The sequence below is a fragment of the Silene latifolia genome, chromosome X, assembly GCF_048544455.1.
Source record: "Silene latifolia isolate original U9 population chromosome X, ASM4854445v1, whole genome shotgun sequence".
NCBI lineage: Eukaryota > Viridiplantae > Streptophyta > Magnoliopsida > Caryophyllales > Caryophyllaceae > Silene > Silene latifolia.
Genome location: NC_133537.1, coordinates 324,534,154 through 324,555,494, shown reverse-complemented (window position 1 = coordinate 324,555,494; position 21,341 = coordinate 324,534,154). Strand labels below are relative to the sequence as shown.

The following is a 21,341-nucleotide window of genomic DNA, read 5'->3' as shown; positions in this document are numbered from 1 at the left end:
AATCATTTCCATGATTTGAGCGTTTTTTATATTGTCAAAATTTCCACCGGATGCCGCCACGATCATGTCATGGAACCTTTGTTCAAGAGTTTGGAACAAGGTCTGGGTGGTCATCCATTTTGGGATACCATGGTGTGGACAAGATGAGAGGAGATCTCTAAAACGTTCCCAAGCTTCACTTAGAGTTTTTATGGGTCTTTGTTTGAAGATTTGAATCTCATGGCGAATTATTGCGGTTTTAGGTGGAGGGTAGAACTTGTTGATGAAAGCTTTGGATAAAGCCTCCCAAGTGGTAAATGTACCCGGCTCATGAGAATTCAACCACTTCTTAGCATTGTCTTTCAAGGTGATAGGGAAGAGCATTAAGAGCATTTGCTCTTCGGTTACACCATTGTGCTTGATAGAACCCGCCTTCTCCTTAAATGTTGTGAGATGTTGATGGGCATCCTCACTTTTTATTCCATGAAACACGTCTTGTTGCATGTAATTTATCACATGGTATCGAAGCTTAAAGGTATTGGGAGCAAGAGCTCCATAGTTGATAGCCGAACAAGCGCGGTTGGGATCCGGCCTATTGTAATATCCCATAGGTTGATCTGCCATATCGTCGTTTATGAGGTTATTTCGAGGAGATTCAGTATCGTTGGTATAGGTGGAATGTTGTGAATGTGTTGGTGAATTTTGTGGTGAGTTGATTGGAGAGTTATGTGGTGGAGAGTTGTGTGGAATGTGAAGAGGTGATAAGGTGGAGGAAGAGGGTAGTTGGTTTGGATTCTTAAATGTGGAAATTTGGGTGGTTGGAGGGTTAGCAATGGGTGGAGATCCTCGAATTGCCGAAAGAGCTAATCTTCTTCTTACCGGGAATGTCTTCTCGATCTCGTGATAAAGTGGGAGAAGAGGTCTGATGTAGCACCTATTCCTGCACTTAACAAAAGATCAAATATTCCTTATGCAAAGATTGCACTAGGACAAGAGGAGAAAACAAACAAGCAACAAATAAAAGAACTGAGCTTAGATGAAAACAAATAATCTTATCCAATATTACCGTCCCCGGCAACGGCGCCAAAAACTTGTTGTGTAAAAACAAATCTTATTTTTAACCTTGCAAGTGTACAAGTAGTCGTGTAGTATGCAAGGGTCGAACCCTAGGGACGAGATTATGGCTCCAGAATTGTTTGCTTATCTACTAGTTTAGTTCAATCTTAAGTGATGAGTTGGTTTTAAGACTAACTAAGAGACTAAGGCAAAAGCAAGTAAAAGTCGAGTGATTATTAGAATGTAAAAGACAATGATTGAGAAAACTAGGATGTCCGGGTTCACTTATATAGATAAAGGAAGAAGTACGCACATATTAACAAAATTCAAGAGTAAATTCAAAGGAAAGACCCAATCTCTCGATGTATCCTATTGTCATGGTACTCGCTAGCTCACACATGTCTTCACCCCAAATAAGTACCGATCTGCAACCTGTTTATTCATTAAAAATGAATGCCACAGTTAGTGGGGAGTAACTCAGGGTACTCCTAGCCATATTATATCAAAATGAACATAAAAAAGAACTCAAATAAGGCAAGGCATAATAAATACGGGATACAATTCACTTGGACAAATAATCATGGGATCATTCAAGTTAGAATAATAAGAGAAAGCGATATAGGATAGCAAATGAACATGTCATAGGCATATTTAAATAAGTGAAGTAAAGGAAAGAACATAGATACGATTAGTTAATCACAAGCATGAATTCCAATGAAATGTGACACATGCAACTATCCAAATTACACAAAACTAGTACTTAAGTCATGTGAGATAGATAAACGAGTAGTCAATCATCGTAATACAAATAGTTAAAAACCATAGCCATTACTTTGTAAATCTTCTAACAAACATTTCGCGGGACGTGGCTATTAATGTCACATGCGCACTTATGGCTTGCATCTCACCATGAGAACGTATGGGAGCATCAATCCCGGCGATCATATCGCAACTAGAAGGCTTCCATCTGTCCGATAGGACCAAAACTCTTACATTTAACCACATAAGATGTAAACTCTCGTGAGAAAGACATATGCCAATGACCATAAGCAAGCAAGACGTTTACTACTCTTAGACTAAATTTTCCCCGGAAAAGACTAAGATAAAACTCACTTGCCAGAAGAGCACAAGTGACCAAAACCGTACTTGCCAGAACAGCCCAAGTAGCCAAAATCGTACTTGCCAGAACAACACAAGTAGCCAAAATCGTACTTTCCAGAACAGCACAAATAGCCAAAACCATACTTTCGAGAACAGCACAAGTAGGCCAAATATAAGTCAAGCAAGAAGACATAGCATTATGGTATTTTCACAAGAGTACGACTCATTACCAGTAGTTACTTAGAATAAATCACTCATACTTGAAATATGATGAAAACATGAAATAGAGCAAATAATAACCCATAAATGAAATATACTAAGTCATTTCATACTTATATAACTTGGCTAAACATTGTATTTCGAATTTACAAGTTACTTGAGCTTAAAATAGAACAAGTGATAACAAATGAATTAAGTGATACGAAATACGAGGCAAAACGTAAATACGCAAATGAGAACTCAGTTATGAAGTATATAGCATCATTTTATACTTTTCTAACATGAATAAACATTATACTCCATATTTACATGTTAATTAAACATAGTATAACAAACGATAACAAATGAATTAAAGCCCAATTCTTTTGGACTGAAATAGATCTGATCTAAACTAAACTGAACTTATAGAATCTGAACTGAACTGAACTTGTAGGATCTAAACTGAACTTATAGGATATGAATTGAACTGAACTTATAGAATCTGAACTGAACTGAACCTATTGGATCTGAACTGAACTTATAAGATCTTGTAATACTACGGTTTTCTATATCTATGGGTACTCTATCAAGTGGGGCTTAATTTGTCGAGTAAGTGTGTTTTTACGCAAAACAATAGTCTGCCTAATGGGTACTCGATCGAGTACATGTGACACTCGATCGAGTAAGGGTCACTCGATCGAGTAAGTCACTTACTCGATCGAGTAAGTCGGTCTTACGAATTGTTTTAGCCTGGTTTTGTTAATAACGCGTGATTAGTATAAAAGGCTTCCGTCATTATTCTTAATCATTTTTGCTTTCTTAACCTTTCAAGAGAAAAGAAAAGAAGTTACGTAGTTCACTTTGATCGCGGTATTGGCAAATCCCAAGGCTAGAATCGTCGGATTGTATTGTTCTTTATACCGTTGAGTTCGTCGCGTCAAGGGTAAGATTCTTGTATAATTTTTATAATGTTTTGATAAGTTTGTTTAAAACCCTAATTGGGTAGATTTGGGGGTTTTGGGAGGATTGTATTGCTTAGGTGATAATTGTATGCATATGTGTTATAGGAGGATTATTCGTAGAGGAACGGTATTGCTTAGCTGCTCTGATGGTCTTGTGATTGCTATTCCAGGTAAGGTTTCTCTACTCAGTATTTTTTACATGGCTTTGTTGATGATTAGTCGTTGTTGTTGGTTTATATCATATCGAATTTGGAATTTGTGATTGTTGATTGTATAATGTGGTCGTTGTATAATTGTCTATGGTTTGCGAGGTGCGTCCTCGGCTGAGTGGAGTCACTTGCAGGAGTGGCTTCACGCCCTTGATTTGCGTTATGTGGAACCCGCCACAGAAGAGATGTGCACATTTAGGAACTTGGGTTTATCGCTCGGATGAGATGAGCGGGGCTTAGGTGGGAACGGCTGTGGACCCCATTGGCGGTGTGGAATACTTGTTGCGATGAGTATTCTGGCATGTGTGTGGAGTTGTGGTGGAGATTGGTTGGTTGACTTGGATTGTATATTGTTTCAGCTGTATTGTTTTGTGTAATCAGTACTGACCCCGTTTAATTGTTTTAAAAACTGTGGTGATCCATTCGGGGATGGTGAGAAGTTATTCAGGAGGTATGAGTTGGCTGGCACGAGGGATAGCTGGGATGGAGTCATCACATGAGTCACTAGAGTCGTTCGCTGTGTCATGAACTTCTTTTACTTTAGTTGGTTTTACAGTTTTGAGGAACAGTTGTATTTATTTTACCAGTTGGTTTTTTGGACTTATAACACTTTAAACTTATTTAATAAAGTATGTTTCTTTATTGTCTATTTGATATACATTGCCTCAGATAACCGAGATGGTAGCACTTTCATGCTTTAAGTTGTCCTGGTAAGGCACTTGGTGTATGGGGGTGTTACAAAGTGGTATCAGAGCGATGATTTTGGAACCTTTAACTAATGAACCCACTGAACTTAGGGTGTCAAAATAAAATGAACCCGAATATGAGTTGTTAGGAGCTAATGACATTTTTTCCAATTTAGGACAAGGTTGTGCTCCTCGCATCTCTTCAACACATTAGTCAAATTGACTAGACCATGATCAAAGGAGTCTCCATGGACACCAAAGTCATCCATGAAGACTTCCATGCTTTTCTCAAGAAAGTCCGTAAAGATGGCCATCATGCACCTTTGAAAGGTGTCGGGTGCATTACACAACCCGAATGGCATTCTACGATATGCATAAACACCTATGGGACATGTGAAAGTTGTTTTCTCTTGGTCCTCCGGGTGAAAGGGGATTTAGAAAAACCCGGAGTAACCATCTAGAAAGCAATAATACGCATGCCCCGCAAGTCTCTCAAGCATTTGGTCTATAAAGGGGATTGGGAAATGGTCTTTAAGGGTGGCGGCATTAAATTTCCTATAGTCGATACACATTCTCCATCCCGTCACCGGTCTAGTAGGAAGGTGAGTCCCGTCTTCTTGCTCAACCATGGTCACCCCTCCCTTCTTGGGTACCACGTGAACCGGACTTACCCACTTGTTACCGTTATTTGATAGATAATCTCGGCCTCTAGTAATTTCAAAACTTCATTTTTAACAACTTCGGCCATTTTAGGGTTTATCCTCCTAAGACCATCGACCTTGGGTTGACTCCTCTCCTCTAAGATAATTCTATGCATGCAAAAACTCGGGCTTAGCCCTTTGATGTTATCAACGTTATACCCAAGTGCTCTTTTGTGAGTTCTCAAAATTTTCAAAAGTTTTATTTCTTGTGACTCACTTAGGTTAGCATTTTTTATCACCGGGTAAGCCTCCCCCTCACCAAGGAAAGCACACTTGAGTGAGGGAGGTAAAGGTTTGAGTTGTACCTTTGGAGGGAGAAGGCCCTCTACCTTCTTCAAAAGCTCTTTGTCCACATCATGATCTTCTTTCATTGCTTCATCATGTAATGTTATTTGGAAGACCTCTTCCATTTCCGCTTCTTCTTGAGCTATCTCATGAACTATTTCATCAATCACTTCAATAGTGCTTACCCTTTCAACTTTGGGTCCTTTCATCAAATGAGGGAGGTTAAACTCGACATTGTCGCCTTCAATCCGGAAGGTTAGCCGCCCATTCTTCACATCAATAAGAACACCTCCGGTAGCCAAAAATGGCCTACCGAGGATAATGGGAGTATGGCTATCCTATGGGATGTCAAGCACAACAAAGTCGGCTGGAATTAAAAGTTTTCCAACTTTGACGGGTATGTCCTCAAGCACCCCTAAAGGGCGCTTGACGGACCTATCCGCCAATTGGAGGGTCATGGTAGTAGGAGCAAGATTATGAATGCCAATTTTCCTTGCAACTTGTGGAGGTATGACACTCACACTTGCTCCAAGGTCACAAAGAGCTCTAGAAATAGGAACACCACCAACCACACACGGGATTAAAAAGCTTCCCGGATCACCAAGTTTATGGGGCATTTTGTTAAGGATATGAGCACTACATGCCTCTTCCATTGCCACAATTTCTTGGTCACCTAAGACTCTTTTCTTAGTTAAAACGTCTTTTAGAAATTTTGTGTAGGTTGGCATGTTCAAGATTACTTCGGTAAAGGGTAGGGTTACCTAAAGTTTCTCAAGCATGTCACAAAACTTGGCCTACTTGAAGTTTTCCCTACTATTCATTGCTCTTGAGGGGTAAGGAATATGAGAAACAAGTTGAGAATCGGAAAGTACCTTTGGAGGATTCGAATTCTTTGTTACCTTTTTGGTGTGTTACAAAGGCACTTCTTCGATAGATTATTCCTCATAAGGAAGGTCTTCCACATACCCATCAACATCCTTTTCCACTTGAATTCCTCCACTTGAAGACTCTTCACAAGCTTTCTTCCTCTTCATGGCTTCACTCATTCTAGCCGACGGTGTCATGGGTGGGATTTTCTATCCACCATTAATTTCCATCCTCTTTCTCTTGGGATCCGCATCAACTTCTACCTCAAGATCTTTGTAGGGGTCCTCAAGCTCTACACCGCTCCTTAAAACCACCGCATGAGCATGATGGCTATTTGAAGCGTCCTTGGAACTTTGTCCTTGGGTTAATAGAACATAGGGCGGCCTTTGAGGGTTAGCTAAAGCATGAGAGGCCATCCTTGATTCCATTTCCCTCATATCTTTAAGGAAAGTACCCCATAAGTTTGCTTGTTCTTGTTGGCTTACCTTTATGAAATTAGCCATGTCTTGGCTATGTTGCACTTGCATGTTCTTCACCATATTTAAAAGTTCATTTTGGGAGGGTTCACCTTGGGGTTCTTGATAAGGTTGATTGGCTATGGGTAAAGGGAACCCATAGTCATTTTGAGTGTTGGGACCTTGGTTGTTGTTATTTTGTCCCCCTTGAAAATTACCTCTAGGACCATTATTATTGAAGTTTGGCCCTTGACCTTGATCTTGAAACCCTTGAGCATGCCCTTGCCCAAATCCTTGATTAGCTTGATTCACTTGGTTCCCTTGATAGAACCCTTGGTTGTTTTGATTGCCTCCAAAATCTTGGTAACCTTGAGGTTGGTTCCAATAGTTTTGGTTTTGATTGTTGTTGGGCCATTGGTTTTGATTTCCGGGGTTATTTCTTTTGTTGGAGTATCCAGCCCATGGTTGAGAAAATCCGGGTGGATTATTTGGGGTTTGGGGTTGAAGATGTTGTGGGTTTTGAACATTGGTACTCTTGTAGCTAAAGTTGGGGTGGTTCTTCAAACCCGGATGGTAGAAGTTGGTGTTTGGATTGTAGACATTGGGATTGTTCTAGGGTGGTCTTGTATTGTTGTTATAGCTTTGAAAGGCATTAACGTCTTGGACATTCTCCTCATACCCCCCCCCCCCCCCCATTGTAGTTGTTGATACACATGTCAAAAGTGTGGCCATTTCCACCACATAGTTCACAAGGTGAAACTTGAACTACCTCCTCCATGGGTGGACCATGTGAGGCGGTAGCTTGATGGATTTGGTTCCTTTGCAATTTCTCAAGTTTCTTGGTAAGAAGATCAAGCTTAGCATTTGTCTCGGCATTTGAACTAGAAGAGTTCTCCTTAGGGTATTTGCCATTCCTCCTAACCATATTTCCTCTTGATCCATAATTGGCTTCCGAGTCTACCATCTCCTTAATTAGTGTCGTCCCTTCCTCATCACCTAAATGATCAAATCCTCCTCCCGCGGAAACATTCACCATTTCTTTAGTTCTAGACAACAAGGTTTGAAAGAAGGTTTGGGTGATATACCACTCCGGAATCCCGTGATGAGGACAACTAGCGATAAGGTCTTGATATCTATCCCATGCTTCACCCAAGGATTCCCCATCTTCTTGTTGGAAAGTGTGGATTTCATTTCGAAGCATGGCAGTCTTGGATGACGGGTAGTACTTGGCCATAAATGCCTTGGCTAAAGCGTCCCATGTTGTGAATGTATCCGGAGGGTGAATATTCAACCACCGGTCCACCTTACCCGTCAAAGAGAATGGGAACAACATCATCCTTAGAGTGTCTTCGGATACCTCGTTCCTCTTCATCATTCAGACCTTTCTCTTGAACTTTCGTAGGTGAGCATGAGCATCTTCTTCAATGTGTCCCCCGAACAAGTCTCTCTCAATCAACCCACTTGGGCGGCGTGCATCTCAATGTTGTTGAGAGCCAAAGTGCTAAAATTAATCGTGTTACAAGAATCATTATGGTTAGGCCGGTTGTGGTCACGTAGAGCTAATAGTGGTGGTGGGTTTGGTATTTGAGGGGGTGGTGATTGAGGTGGACTTGGAAGTGGAAAGTTGTGAAAGGGATTTTCTATAGGGATCTCAATTGTGTTGTTTGGTTGAAGTGGGGTTGTGGTGTCAATGATTGGTAGGGTGTGTGGGTTTAGTTGGTCTATGTTTGTTTGAGGAAGGTTTCGAACTCTATCAAGGGTCCTTGTCCTTAAGGTCCTAAAAAGCCTTTCAGGGCCGGAATTGAAGAGTAGAGTTTGATGGTTCCTTCTAGGCATGCACTCGACAAACCGTTAGTCTCCTAGTGTCTTTACACATTAGGGGAGGGCAAGAAATCACACACTCTACAATGAAGCACACAACTACTAAAACAAACTAACAAATGAGATAAAACTAAAGCAAAGACTCTTAATAAACTAAATATAACTTAATGCCATCCTCGGCAATGGCACCATTTGATGGTGTAAGAAATTATGGTGTATGTAGTGTCGTGGTTTCTTATCACCAACAAAATTAGTAACCCAATTTAGTAGTATAAATCGGGGTCGAACCACAAGAATGGAGGGGTTTCTACTTAGTTCAAAACGAGTTTAATTTAGTCGGGAAAATTGAAGGGAGTTGATTCAAACTTAAACTACTAGATATAAACTAAGGCAAGCAATTGAGATGAAGTGTAAACGATTGATTTAAAGACTAGGGCTTTTGGGTTCATCTAAATGGGTTAAGGATAAACATGGTGATTTAATGGGTCAAGGGTAAGGGTTAGCCTAGGAAAAACAATCAATGTCTTGACCTTCCTAAAGATGACACCTAACTTTCATTAAGCATCACCACTTATCCTAAACTTACAACAAGACCCTCCATAAACTTTCATTCATAGGAGAATTAATCAAATAATGAAGAAAGGCATGTGCTTTCACTCATACAATTCATCAAACACCTTGTGTGCATGGATAAGAAGGCTAAACAACTCACCAAAAACCCAAATATTAATCATCCAATCATACCCATTAAGCCCATTTAGACTCCCTCTAAACCCTAGGAGGATTTCTACTCACACATATTCAAATGATACATGCAAAGAATTGGAGAAAGACAAGTAATCAAAGTAGAAGACATGGTATAAATTTCAACAATGATAAAAGACAACTTGAAATGTAAACTATTGATTAAACAAAGTAAATAAGAAGACAAATGTACCAACAATAAGGAAAGATGGTTACTTTGATTGAATTAATGAAGAGATTCTTCAATATCTTCCAATTACAAGCCAATAACCAAATGTAAACAATTGATGATAACTACTACTAAACTAATTTTACTAAGTAATTAATATTGATTAAGGAAAGATTAGTGCTTTGATTAAGGAAAGATTGCATAAATTAAAGGAAATTTTCAGATCTAGGGTTGTGTGTCTAAAATGATTAAATGAGGGGGTATTTATAGGTTGCATACAATTAGGGTGAAAATTACAAAGAGGCTTCAAAATGCGGACTAGTACTCCCAGCCGGTGGCCAACTGCCGGTGCTTGGCCCGGCTGGGAGTTCGCTGGAAGAAATTTCTTGAAATCAAACATCAGGTGTTTTCAGCCGGTGGGCCGGCTGCCGGTGGTACCACCGGCTGGGAGTGCATCTTGACTTTTTCCTCTCGTAGTTTGACTTCTGTGATTGGCCTGTACTCCCAACCGGGTGATCGGCTGCCGGTGCTACCACCGGCTGGGAGTTCTCTGTAACTTCTTTGATTTCTTCCTTCCTCTTGTTCTCCCAGCCGGGTGACCGGCTGCCGGTGCTAGCACCGGCTGGGAGTTCGCTGTAACTTTCCACCAAAGTCCAACAAGCCAAGTGTACATGTAGTCCCAGCCGGATGACAGTACCTCCTCAGCAATTCTTACTCCTTCTTCGTGCTCATGCTATCCAAAGGCCTTGCTTGGTCCGAATCCTCTATTTCCGCTCCAAATCCTGTGAGACGGGCATGGTATCATAGACTAGGGAATCGGGCCACAAAATGCAATGCAAGACACATAAGATCGACTCAAATTGAGTCGGAAAACATGAAAATAGAGAGGAAAATTGGTGCATTAAAACACTATATCAAAGGTTAAATGCTCAAACTCTCTCAAGTAGGTCTCAATGGGTCTCTCATCTTGCCTAAGTTTGGACAGCTTAATAAAGAGATCCTGAGTGTAATCTTTGGTGACAAATTTACCCAAATTTTTTTTAAGCTTAGCCCAAGACCTAAGTGGTTCTTTCCCTTCTCTAATCTTTTGGTGTTTCAGGTTATCATACCAAAGAGAAGCATAACCCTTTAGTTTCAAGACAACAACTTTAAAGGCCTTAACATCAGTGTAACCTTTATACTCAAAGATTTTCTCAATATCCCTAATCCATTCTAATAAATCATCAGGATTTAAGCTACAAGAAAATTTAGGGATTTCTACCTTTAAGTGCGTGTCTGTGTGCTCAGGAACCTCTTCTTGAGTCCCGTTGTTTTCTTCAAAATCTGATTCATATCCATATGGTGGTTGTCCTCTCCCTGCTCCCATAAAGAAGCCCTTGCCTCTACCTGGCCTCTTCCTCTAGCAGATGGCTGTCTTCTTAGATCATGGTTTGGAAACCTCTCCATCACTACATGGACAGCATTGAGTAGTGTGTCTACATTTCCTGCAAGAGTTTCTATTCTTATTTCAATACCAGCAAGTCTCTCTTCACTCATAATCGTTTTTGTGTTTTTGTTGTAGGTAGGGATAATGAACTCACATATTCTCTCAACCCAAGACTAACACAAAGGTGGAATTGTGTTAAACCTTACTCTGATTACCAAATTGCAGTGTCAAACCCCAAACCGGACACAAAGACTCAATCTTTAGTTGGACAAGTTTCCCTGAAACCTCTCAGGAATGCTATAGACTTCAGAATTGGATTAAAAATACCAGATGAGCTACTAAAATCATGAAACTTGGTGACAAGCTAGTTAAATGATTAAACTAACTCTGAGTAAAATTTCAAGATTTTTGGGACATTCTAAATATTTTAGTTTGATTAAGTAAAGCTGGCTGACAGAATGAATCAGACAGCTTGACACAAGAGTATTGTGTGAGACTGAAAAGGGACCAAATGATATAATTATCAACTCAAATCCCACAAAATACTCACGGGGAAGTAAGCTAACAATTTGGACAACTTAAACTGGAACTTATCACAGCCAGGCACAGATAAAAACCAACTCAAGCCAACAGCAAAGCCAAACAACCCACAGTCTGAGCACATGATTGAATGAACCTCACTAACACACTTTGTTCAACACCTACAAGTTGTTAACAGTCATGACTCCTAACTAAATACTAAGCAAAATTTATAGAGATTTGAAATTGAGAGAAAACTCAGGTTTAATATTCATCAAAAGTTGCCTCAATGCAGTTGGAGTAGAGGTCCTTATATAGGCCTCTCTCTTGGAAATCTGTTACAAGTTTAACCTATAAATCTCATCCAAGGGTCAGGATAAGTTGTTAAGACATAACACAAGATGCTGAAAATATTTTACAATGATGACAAAATGATTTAAAGGAAACTGCAATAAAACAACAGAAAATCTGCACTGATAGTGACATGCTGCTTCCTAGGCTGCTATGTTGCTTTGGCTGGGAGTATAAGGACGAATGGGTGCAGTAGGTGCCTTGACATTGGTTCTTAGGTGATATATGTAATATGGAGAGACAAGAAAAAGCACCTCAGCATCAACTCCTTCTTTGTTTAGCCAGAAATGGCAATCTGCTTTATGCTTTATGTCTCTTTCAGCAACTTGACTTTCAGTTTGATTTTCTCTTAGATGCAGTGTGAATTAAGCCTGTCTCCCTAGGACTTTTATGAGCTTAGTTGATCAAGGTTTTAGTTGGCCAAGGTGGCACCTGGTGGTTGAGCTTGTACTGGTATTTATGACCTCCCAAAGTAGGCCTGGCAGTGACTATTATCAGCGTAGTCTGACTGGGACTGTTTCCTGCTCCCTGATCAATATTGGCCTGGTTCCTGGCTCCTGCTGCAGTATTCTTCTTCTGCAGTTCCCTCTCGCTGAATCTCATGTTTCTTATGGTTTCCAACATGACCAAGTTGACTGAACTCCCCGTATCTACCAAAACTTTCTTTACTATGCAATTTGTCATGAAGAGTGTTATGATGAGTGCGTCGTGGTTCTCTTGGTTATCGTGGATATCTACTTCATCGAAGGTAAGAGCTGGAAGGCTGCTGTGAGTGACCCTGTAGGAGGATTATAGAATATTACCTTTATTTTTCGTAGCGTGCCTCTTTGCGGCTGAGTATGTTAAGCCACTTAGGTCTTAGCCGCCTGTTATCACATTTATTATCTTCGTGCAGGTAGGTGATGCCGAAGGCTGAGTCTGACTCATGGTCCCCACCTTGTTCTGCTATCTGCCCCCACGCGGTAATACGTGGCTCAGGTCTCTTAAATTGTACTGGTGCATGACCTCCCTCCGCAAAGTGTAACAGTCCTTTGTGGTATGCCCGGTGTCATCATGAAATTCGCACTTCTTTTTGCTATCCTTTCTCCATGCTTGCTCTTCTATTGGTGGCCTGGGCCACCTTACTCTGTCTCCCAGCTCCCTTAGTGCTCGTAGAAGCCCTGTCATCCCTGTTGTGAACCCGTACTCACTTAGCTTAGGGAGTGGTTGAGTATCTTTGTAACACCCCCATTTATTTAAGGGCCTGAACTAGGACTCCTCAGATAAATGACGGTGTTACCATCTCGGTTTCCCGAGGTAGTGAATAACAAATTAAACTCCAAGGCAATCTATATAATATTTTAACTTAATTATTACAAAATTCTCCTTTTAAATTAAATTACAAAAACTGACGTAAATAAAAGTGAAGTCTTCTAGATGATGATCTAGCTACTAGGTCGTCTGATCCAGTGTCTCACGCCCATCAAGCTTCCGTCCTATCTCTTAAACCTGTCAAGTCTGCTCCCCATAAAACGGTTCATCACAGGTGTTCACGAATACACAGGGTCAACCACGAGGTTGAGTAGGGAAAACAATGAAACAATAAACATGATATGCATGCTCCTCCGTCACCTCCATCTCCAACTCAACTCATATCTCATATCTCATAACCCCGGACAACCCAGCCATACCGATCCCCGGTAGACTATATATATATATCGACCGAAGTCGATCTGCCAGCTCAACAGCTGAGGACACCAGGGCAAGTCCTGCAGAACCCGCCTGGGCCTTATCACAACATCACATCATATCTCATCATCGTCACCACCACACCATCCTCCAACTCCAATGCATATGCAATGCGCAACAGTAATCAATGCAACATGATATGTATATCAATGAATGAAATCATGCCAGCTATCAAAATAATGAAATAACATAATCAACACGAACAGTTCTGTCAACCACACTCCAGTATATGAATCATAACATAAATTACAACCACGCACAAGTCATCGATCACAGCTCGGCCACATGTAACACAACAACTCAACACAATTTAACAACACCGGTAAGTCAAGTGTATTTCCCTACCTCAGATCTGCAGTCAAATAGTCGGGTGCTCAGTAATATTTCCACAACAATTCGCCCTCTGAAAGGTAAATAAATGATAATTGGTTACTTAACTATTCTCGTTCCCAAAATAGAAATTACTAAAAATAGAAACTTTCCCGATATAGAAACTTTTCTCTTTTAACAAACCCGACTCAAAATCCATTTCTAATTATATTAACTAATTCGGAAATTACATTAATTATTTATTTAGAAGACTCGGGAATTAACTAATTAATTTAAAATACGACCCGATACGAAATATAACAATTAAATCAATAAAAACCGTTTCGAACCACCAAAACAGCCCGTACCCCCTTCGCACTCATCCACACACCACCACAGGCCACCGTGAGGCCGTGTCAACCACCAGCCCCAACACCCACTTCAACCCCACCACCAACAACCACCACCACTGTCGATCGATCACACGGCGAGTCGAACCAGGGCTGGCTGCTAACGCGTGGTTCACCGTGCATCATCACCAAACCCCCCCTGTTTCTCTCCTTTCCTCCACCGCAACCAACACCATAACCCTGCCCAACTACCACCGTGCTGCTCGCCGTCAGCCCACGATCCCAGACACCGTGGCACCACCACTTCGACCTCCCCCGAGTCCACGGTGGTGCCACCCCAAACCTACCCGTCTAAACCCGTCTGAAAACCCGCCTAATAACCCGTTTGCCACCCCCCCTCGCTGCCCCCTTTTACTGTCACTATCACCACCAACAACCGCCCTAACCACCACCACTACACTCGTCACATACCCCACTATTCCTGTACCCCATCAACAACCACCAAGAACGCCTCCCATAGACACGAAACAACAAACAACCCTCGACAGAAAACAAAAACAGAGAAAAGACGGGTTGCTCTTACCTTCTTCCTGCCGCCACTACCGCCACCAGGGCCACGCACGGTTGTCGACAAAGGTCCCTAGTTCATCCCTGCTGCGTAGACAACAGCCACACACTCTCTCTCTCTCTCTCGAATTGCGTGAAAATGGGGATTGGTGTTGCTGAAATGAGGGTGGCGGGTTGAGGGAGTAGGGTTTGTAGTCTTAGGGTAGAATTAGGTTATAATTAGGTTAAATGGTAAAATGGGTCATGGGTAATCGTGTCCGGGTAAATGGGTAAATGTCATGGGTCAGCGTGGTTGGTAAAAGAATTAATTATCGTGACTTCGTTCAGTTAAACCCGTCTCAACAAGTTTACGAATAACTCGATCTTATGATATCAAATACGACTAAACAATTACTTGACTCAATTAGCGATATAAAATACGGGGTATTACAATCTTGTCTTTCCTCCACCTTGTTTACCATCCTGCTGTAGGGTTTGGAACTTTCTTCGTCCTTTTCCAGTGCAGATTTCTTGCTAGTTTTTTCTATACTTAGCAGACTTCTCCTTGTCAATACGTCTTCTTCTAAGCTCATTGTCACCTCTGCCTTAGCTTGTACATCCTCAAAGGTCTGGCAGGGGTGCCTAGTCAGTTCTTTGTATAAGTCTGAATCTTGATGGAGCCCATGCCTGAATGCTTCTACTACTGTCAGCACATCACATCCTCGTATTGCCACCTTTTCTTTATTGAATCGGGTGATGTAATCCCTGATTTTCTCGTCAAACCCTTGAACTATCATGTAGAGGTCACTGGTATGCTTCACAGCCTTTCTACTACTGGCAAACTATTGAATGAATTCAATTACCAAGTCAGCGAATGTTGTTATTGATTTGTTTGGTAAGCCAACGAACCATTGTAGGGCTGCTCCAGATAGCATTGACCCAAATCCTTTGTACATGCAAGCTTCCTTTAGGTGCTCGACTAGCGTTACCACCACAATCTTTTGCTTATACTGGCTGACGTGATCAAAGGGGTCTGCCGTGCCATCATAGGGTGTCATTGTGAGGGGATTGAATCTCTTTGGCACCGTAACCAGTGATATGACATCTAAGAACGGGGAATCTGCGTAGGTGTCAGGGGTCCCCTTCTCCAGGGGTGCTGACATTCCTAGAATCCTGTTGAGCATGTCCCTAATTTCCAAATATTGCCTATCCATGATGCTGCCATAAGCTATGTGAGGGTCGTGGGCGAACTACTGGTTCTGGATGTTGCCCCCAGCCAGTTTGTCGCGGGATTCTGATGCGTGGTGATTAGGGTATTGTCGCCATTAAGGATCCTGGTTGCCAATTTGTCTCCCGCATACCGACAAGTTCTACACCAGATGTTTGATTAGTGATAGCAAAATTAATAGTTGGGATATTACCCGCCCTTGGTTCCATATTGCTTGTTGTCGGCCAGCCATCAGGTGTGAGGCATCCTAGCCCTCGTGGGAGTATTCCTCTTTCTGGCGTTGAACCGATATCTAGTCTGGTAACTAGGTCCGCGGGGAATAATCGTGCTAGTTCCCTACTGCTTGATGCCTCGTCCTAATGGCTTACTGTTGGAGTCTAGCTTGTGATTGCCACAGGTGTTGGGATTACCCTTCGTTGTTGCAAGGCGTCTATCTGAGCCCAAAGCGCACGGTTTTCTTCCGCTGCCCGCTCCTTCGCCTTTCTTTTTCTTCCCTCATGCTATCAATCGTACGTTGCAACTTATCCATCCCATTAATTATAATTTGGGTTGGATTAGGTTGGGGAGCCTGGTTCCGGGCATGACTTGCGGGGCGGGCTGTGAGACCCCGCGTTAAAGCGGAAGATACAACTTAATAAACTGCAGCGGAAAAACATGAAAATTTTGAACTTTTTTTTTTAAAAAAAACTTTTATCGAAGTTTAACACGAGGTATCCATAACATAGGTAAACAAGTACAAATGGGTAAATTTAGATGTTTACAATCCCAGTTTAGTAAACGGGAAAAAGATATCCATGAATAACATATTTAAGACATAAGTCTACGCGTCATAAAAGGGTAAAAATAACATGATCCAAGGGTCGAGGTACTCGCTAGCTCACACATGTCTTCACCCCATATAACCGCCGACTAGTACCTGTCATCCATGTAAACATGAACGCCACAGCCAGTGGGGAGTAACTCAAGGATCCTCCCAGCCACATTAAATCGATACAAACATAACAAAGAACTCAGATAGGCAAGCATGTTAATTAAAATGTAAATAACTTGAAACATGAGAGAACACGAGATTATATATATAATGGATTAATAAGAGAAGACACAATAGGATAATAACTAGGCAATTTATGGACATACTCAATTAAATAAGAAGGTAAAGAAATGAAATGCAATTAATTACGCAAGTATGCCATATGCAACTATCCGACTATGCAAGACCTTTACTAGCTACCCTTAGACTCACTTTCCCCTGGTAGGTCCTAGTGTAACCTAGACTCGACATACTGTTGAACGGTTCACACCCAAGACTCGATCGACAGAACAGAAGTCGAGTACCTAACTCTCGGCAGAACGGCCAACGAGAGCGGCAGAAATAAGATAAGATATCCAACTCTCGGCAGAACGGCCAACGAGAGAGGTGTCGAGAAAGAATAGTAACCAACTCTCGGCAGAACGGCCAACGAGAGAGGTGTCGAGAAAGAATAGTAACCAACTCTCGGCAGAACGGCCAACGAGAGAGGTGTCGAAAGAGTATAATAACCAACCCTCGGCAGAACGGCCAACGAGAAAGGTGTCGAAAGAGTATAATAACCAACCCTCGGCAGAACGGCCAACGAGAGAGGTGTAAATTAGTCAAGAAAGAAGGCATAGCATTATGACATTTTCACAAGAATACGACTCATCAATTAATCAAGTGGAATAAATCGCTCGTATTTGAAATACGATAAATAAATGAGAATAAATGAATTAAAGCTCATATAATAGATAAATGAAGATATTTCATATAGTTATGACATGAATAAACAATAAGTTCCACATTTATGATTCATGTGAGAAATATGTAAATAAACGGCAAATAAGGAATTTAAGATACATAAAACATGTGAAGAAATTCAATTTAATTAAACCCGAATAAAAATATTTCACGGATAAAAATTAACCTAATTTAATTAACATGTAGAATAAATCATACGTACTTGAGGCGTGATAAATAAATGAAAAAGAGCGAGTAAAAACTCTTAAATGGAGTATTCCACGCCATTTCATACTTTTATAACGAGGACCACCATTTTATTTCATATAACTAAGCCATTTGAGCAAAATGAAAACAAGCGGGAATGAACAATTGCATTATGTAAAACATGAGATGAGACGTAAATAATCACCAGTGAGCCATTCATAAGCATATGCCGTAGTATACGAGTAACCCAACAACCACAAGGCATGCTCAAAACTTAACGTAGGACATGAGAAGACATAAAACAAAGGAGGAAAGACGGTCGCGAACTACACAAAAGACGAGCTGGACACCCACGGATTTAAAGTCGTGCTGCCCAGCCAACCTGCTCCATGTGCCCACTGCCCAAACATGTCTGGTTCTTGCACCAAAATAATGCAAAGAAGCAAAGCAAAGACGCAGAGCAAGACGTCTGAGCACCCAAAAAAAACGCACCATCCCTTCTCTGCCCAGCCGTTTTAGGACGGTTTCCTAAGCCAAACTAAGACGGATTTCACCCGTACAAAAGACTCAATCCAAACATGTACATATACTTGTGACATAAGCAAGAAAATTGGTTCAATTTAAGTACAGAGCACAAAAAAAAACTCACCATCCCTTCTCTGCCCAGCCGTTTTAGGAAGGTTTCCTAGGCCAAACTAAGGCGGATTTCACCCGTACAAAAGACTCAATCCAAACATGTACATATACTTGTGACATAAGCAAGAAAATTGGTTCAATTTAGTATAAAGAAACCCGTCAAAACAGCCCGTAAAAACTGCCCGACAAAACCCATTTTCGCGGTTAAAGAAGCTCATTTGTGACCGTCTTAAGACGAAATTTTAAGCATGAAGAGAAAGGAATTTTTCACATACAACCAACCCATTACATACATGGATATTCACATGAGACGGAAATCAACTATTTGGTTCAATTCATCCGTGGAATCGACCCCAAAACAGTCCCCAAAAATCATCCATCATCAACTCATTTATACTTGGTTTTTCTAATAATTCATGAGGCCGTCTTAAGACAAGTTTTTAAGCATGTTACAAGGCGGAATTAAACCAAACAAAAGACTATATTCATTCATGTATATGCATACAAGACATGAACAATCAAATTGACTCGAACCAACAACCATTTCAACCCACAAATCGCGTCCAAAAACGCCCCAACACAGCCCCTGTTTTCAAGGTTTTATGTCCAGTTTTGCGTCCGTCTTAAGACGAAATTTTAAGCATGGAATGATAGTATCCCTCCAAACAAATTGCCCAACATGATTCCCCACTCCACCAAGAATCCAAAGGTACCAACTTTTCTCAAAATGGATAAGTAAAACTCGAATAAAACCGTCTCAAAGGACACCACATGAACTCAATCAAGACACAAACTTTATGTTATAAAAGGGTAAAACAAACTTCAGCACATATAGATTTCGACATAATGTCGAGTAATCCCATCACCGTTACCTTATTTGCCTCTAATCCTCAAGAGTGTCGTCAACAATGTAAGAGTTTCCGTCTGAATCTTCAAGCCCTTCACCTAGAATGAAGGAGGAAGGAAGGGGATGAGAGAGGTGCAAAAATCAGAGGAAGAGGTGAAGAAATGAGCGGGAAATCTGAGTTTTAAGCTCGCGAAAATGGTGCTGCTACATGAGCTGCTACTGCGTTGTTGTTTTTCATTTCTTTGTTCAAGAGGTTAATCGGAAAAGGAGGGTTTGGATTGGTCAACCACAAAAACAAAATGTGAGAGGGGTTTGGTCCGTATGGGATATAAGTGAGGGACAACAAAGTAAAATGATATTTCATTTAGGTACAAAAGTGAGTGATGTGTTGTCAATACGGGATAGGTCGGAAATAAATTGGTCTCACATGTGAAAATGTGACGGTCTTGCTAGACGAAAATTCGTCTTAAACCTATTATAATTTGAGACGGAAATTTACTATTATTAATATTATTACTATTATTCTATCCGACGAAAACGTATATTTTATATAAAATAAGCTGTAGAATTATAGATTTAATAAAAATTTTCGTTTAAAAAGGAGTTAATTCAATAAAGTAATGTAAAAGCATTATTATAACTATTATACGAAATGAGCGGGTGTTACACGGGCTTCTGGCTCTTACTGGACAGACCCCGCCTCTTTCTCCGTTCTCGTCTGGACTTCTACCTCCCTGGTTGCTTTTGTATGGCTTATTTTGGGTGAGAGACTAGCTTTTTGCGGAGGCCATGATACTGAAGCCTGCACTCCTACCACGGGTGGTGGTCCTCCGTCAGATGTGGTGACTGACTCCCTTCAGATCTTGATGCGGTGTTCTGCTTGTTTCCTGACATAGTTTCACTGTTGCTTGTAACACGATTAACGATGACGACCACTATGACCCGATGGACGCTAAACTGTTTTGGTATTTTTTACCGAGTTATCTGATTAGGGTTAAAGCGGTCTAATATTGTTAATCGTACGTCGTCGTTTGTTGAATTGTATGTGTGATTATAAGATGCTAATGCAAGTAATAAAATACGTAAATAAGAGACTTGACACGAGAGATTTGGGGACGCAGAAAACCCAATGTGGGAAACGACCGCGGGAAGGAGTTGGTATCCTTCCAAGATTCAATTAGCAATAATACGTAATCTAGGTCACAAGTACATGAAGTAAGATGATTCAATTGCTAGTGCTATGCATGAGGCGACGTGTGTATGAATGAATGAAGTGCTCTTCTCCTTCATGTCTTATATAGGGCAAAACCCTATTAGGGTTTAGCTAGCTTGCTTCCCAAGTCAACTGAAATTCACCCGGTGGGCCTATTTTCTGCTACCCTTAGCCCATTATGTGTGACCCACGACTTCCTTTTTTCCTCATTTGATCACCAACCCATGAACTCGTCTCGCTCCTCGGTCCAATTAGCCTTCTTGTCCTAATATTCAGAATTTGGCCCAAACATTTATATATTAAGAAGTTCTATAAAATTGGACTCTCTAATATCACTTGCTTTATATATACGTATTGATTAATGATTGATCACAAATTGTTATATAGGGCGGTCTTATATGATAAGACCTCCCTAATTGAAGCCCAGTCCAAAATCCCTTCTAATTGTATTTTCTACCGGAAAAAAGATTACAAATACCCAGTTTGCTACCATTTTTGTTTCTCTTTCATAATTTCCTTCTCTCTCCTCTCTCTAACTCGTCCTCACCATCAAATTCTTTTTTCTTATGTGCTTAATCTAAGTCAATCACATTATAAACTCCTTAGAAGACTTTTTTTACCCATCTTCATTACAAAATACAGGGTTCGTGCTAAATTGATAAAATAAAGTAAGTAACTTTTTCCTTCTCTTAATTGTATATTAGTTTTCGTTAAATTTATAGTCCAATTTCGATCTTTATTGTATTTTTCAGATAACGATATTTTTAGAATGTTGGGTAATTTTGTGTATTTAGCAAAATTTTCGACTCGATATTAAGGTTTGTCAAATTTGTGTCTTTGTGTACTATTTCGTGTCATAAACATTTCGTTTATATGCATTGGTTGTCATTCAATTTTGTCAAGTTCTTCAAATTTGTGTATTTTAGCTAGTCCTATATTGAGATCTTGACCTGAAGTTCGGTTATTTCAAATTATTTTTTCAAAAGTTGGATTTG

General features: G+C 40.7%; 1 non-coding gene across 1 annotated transcript; it reads left to right on the top strand.

The window, feature by feature from the left end:
• The first annotated feature begins 7,593 nt into the window (after positions 1-7,593).
• LOC141624883 (small nucleolar RNA R71) lies at positions 7,594-7,700 on the top strand. Its single transcript, XR_012534686.1, has one exon. It is a non-coding gene; the product is annotated as a small nucleolar RNA R71 (small nucleolar RNA).
• The last annotated feature ends 13,641 nt before the right edge of the window (positions 7,701-21,341 follow it).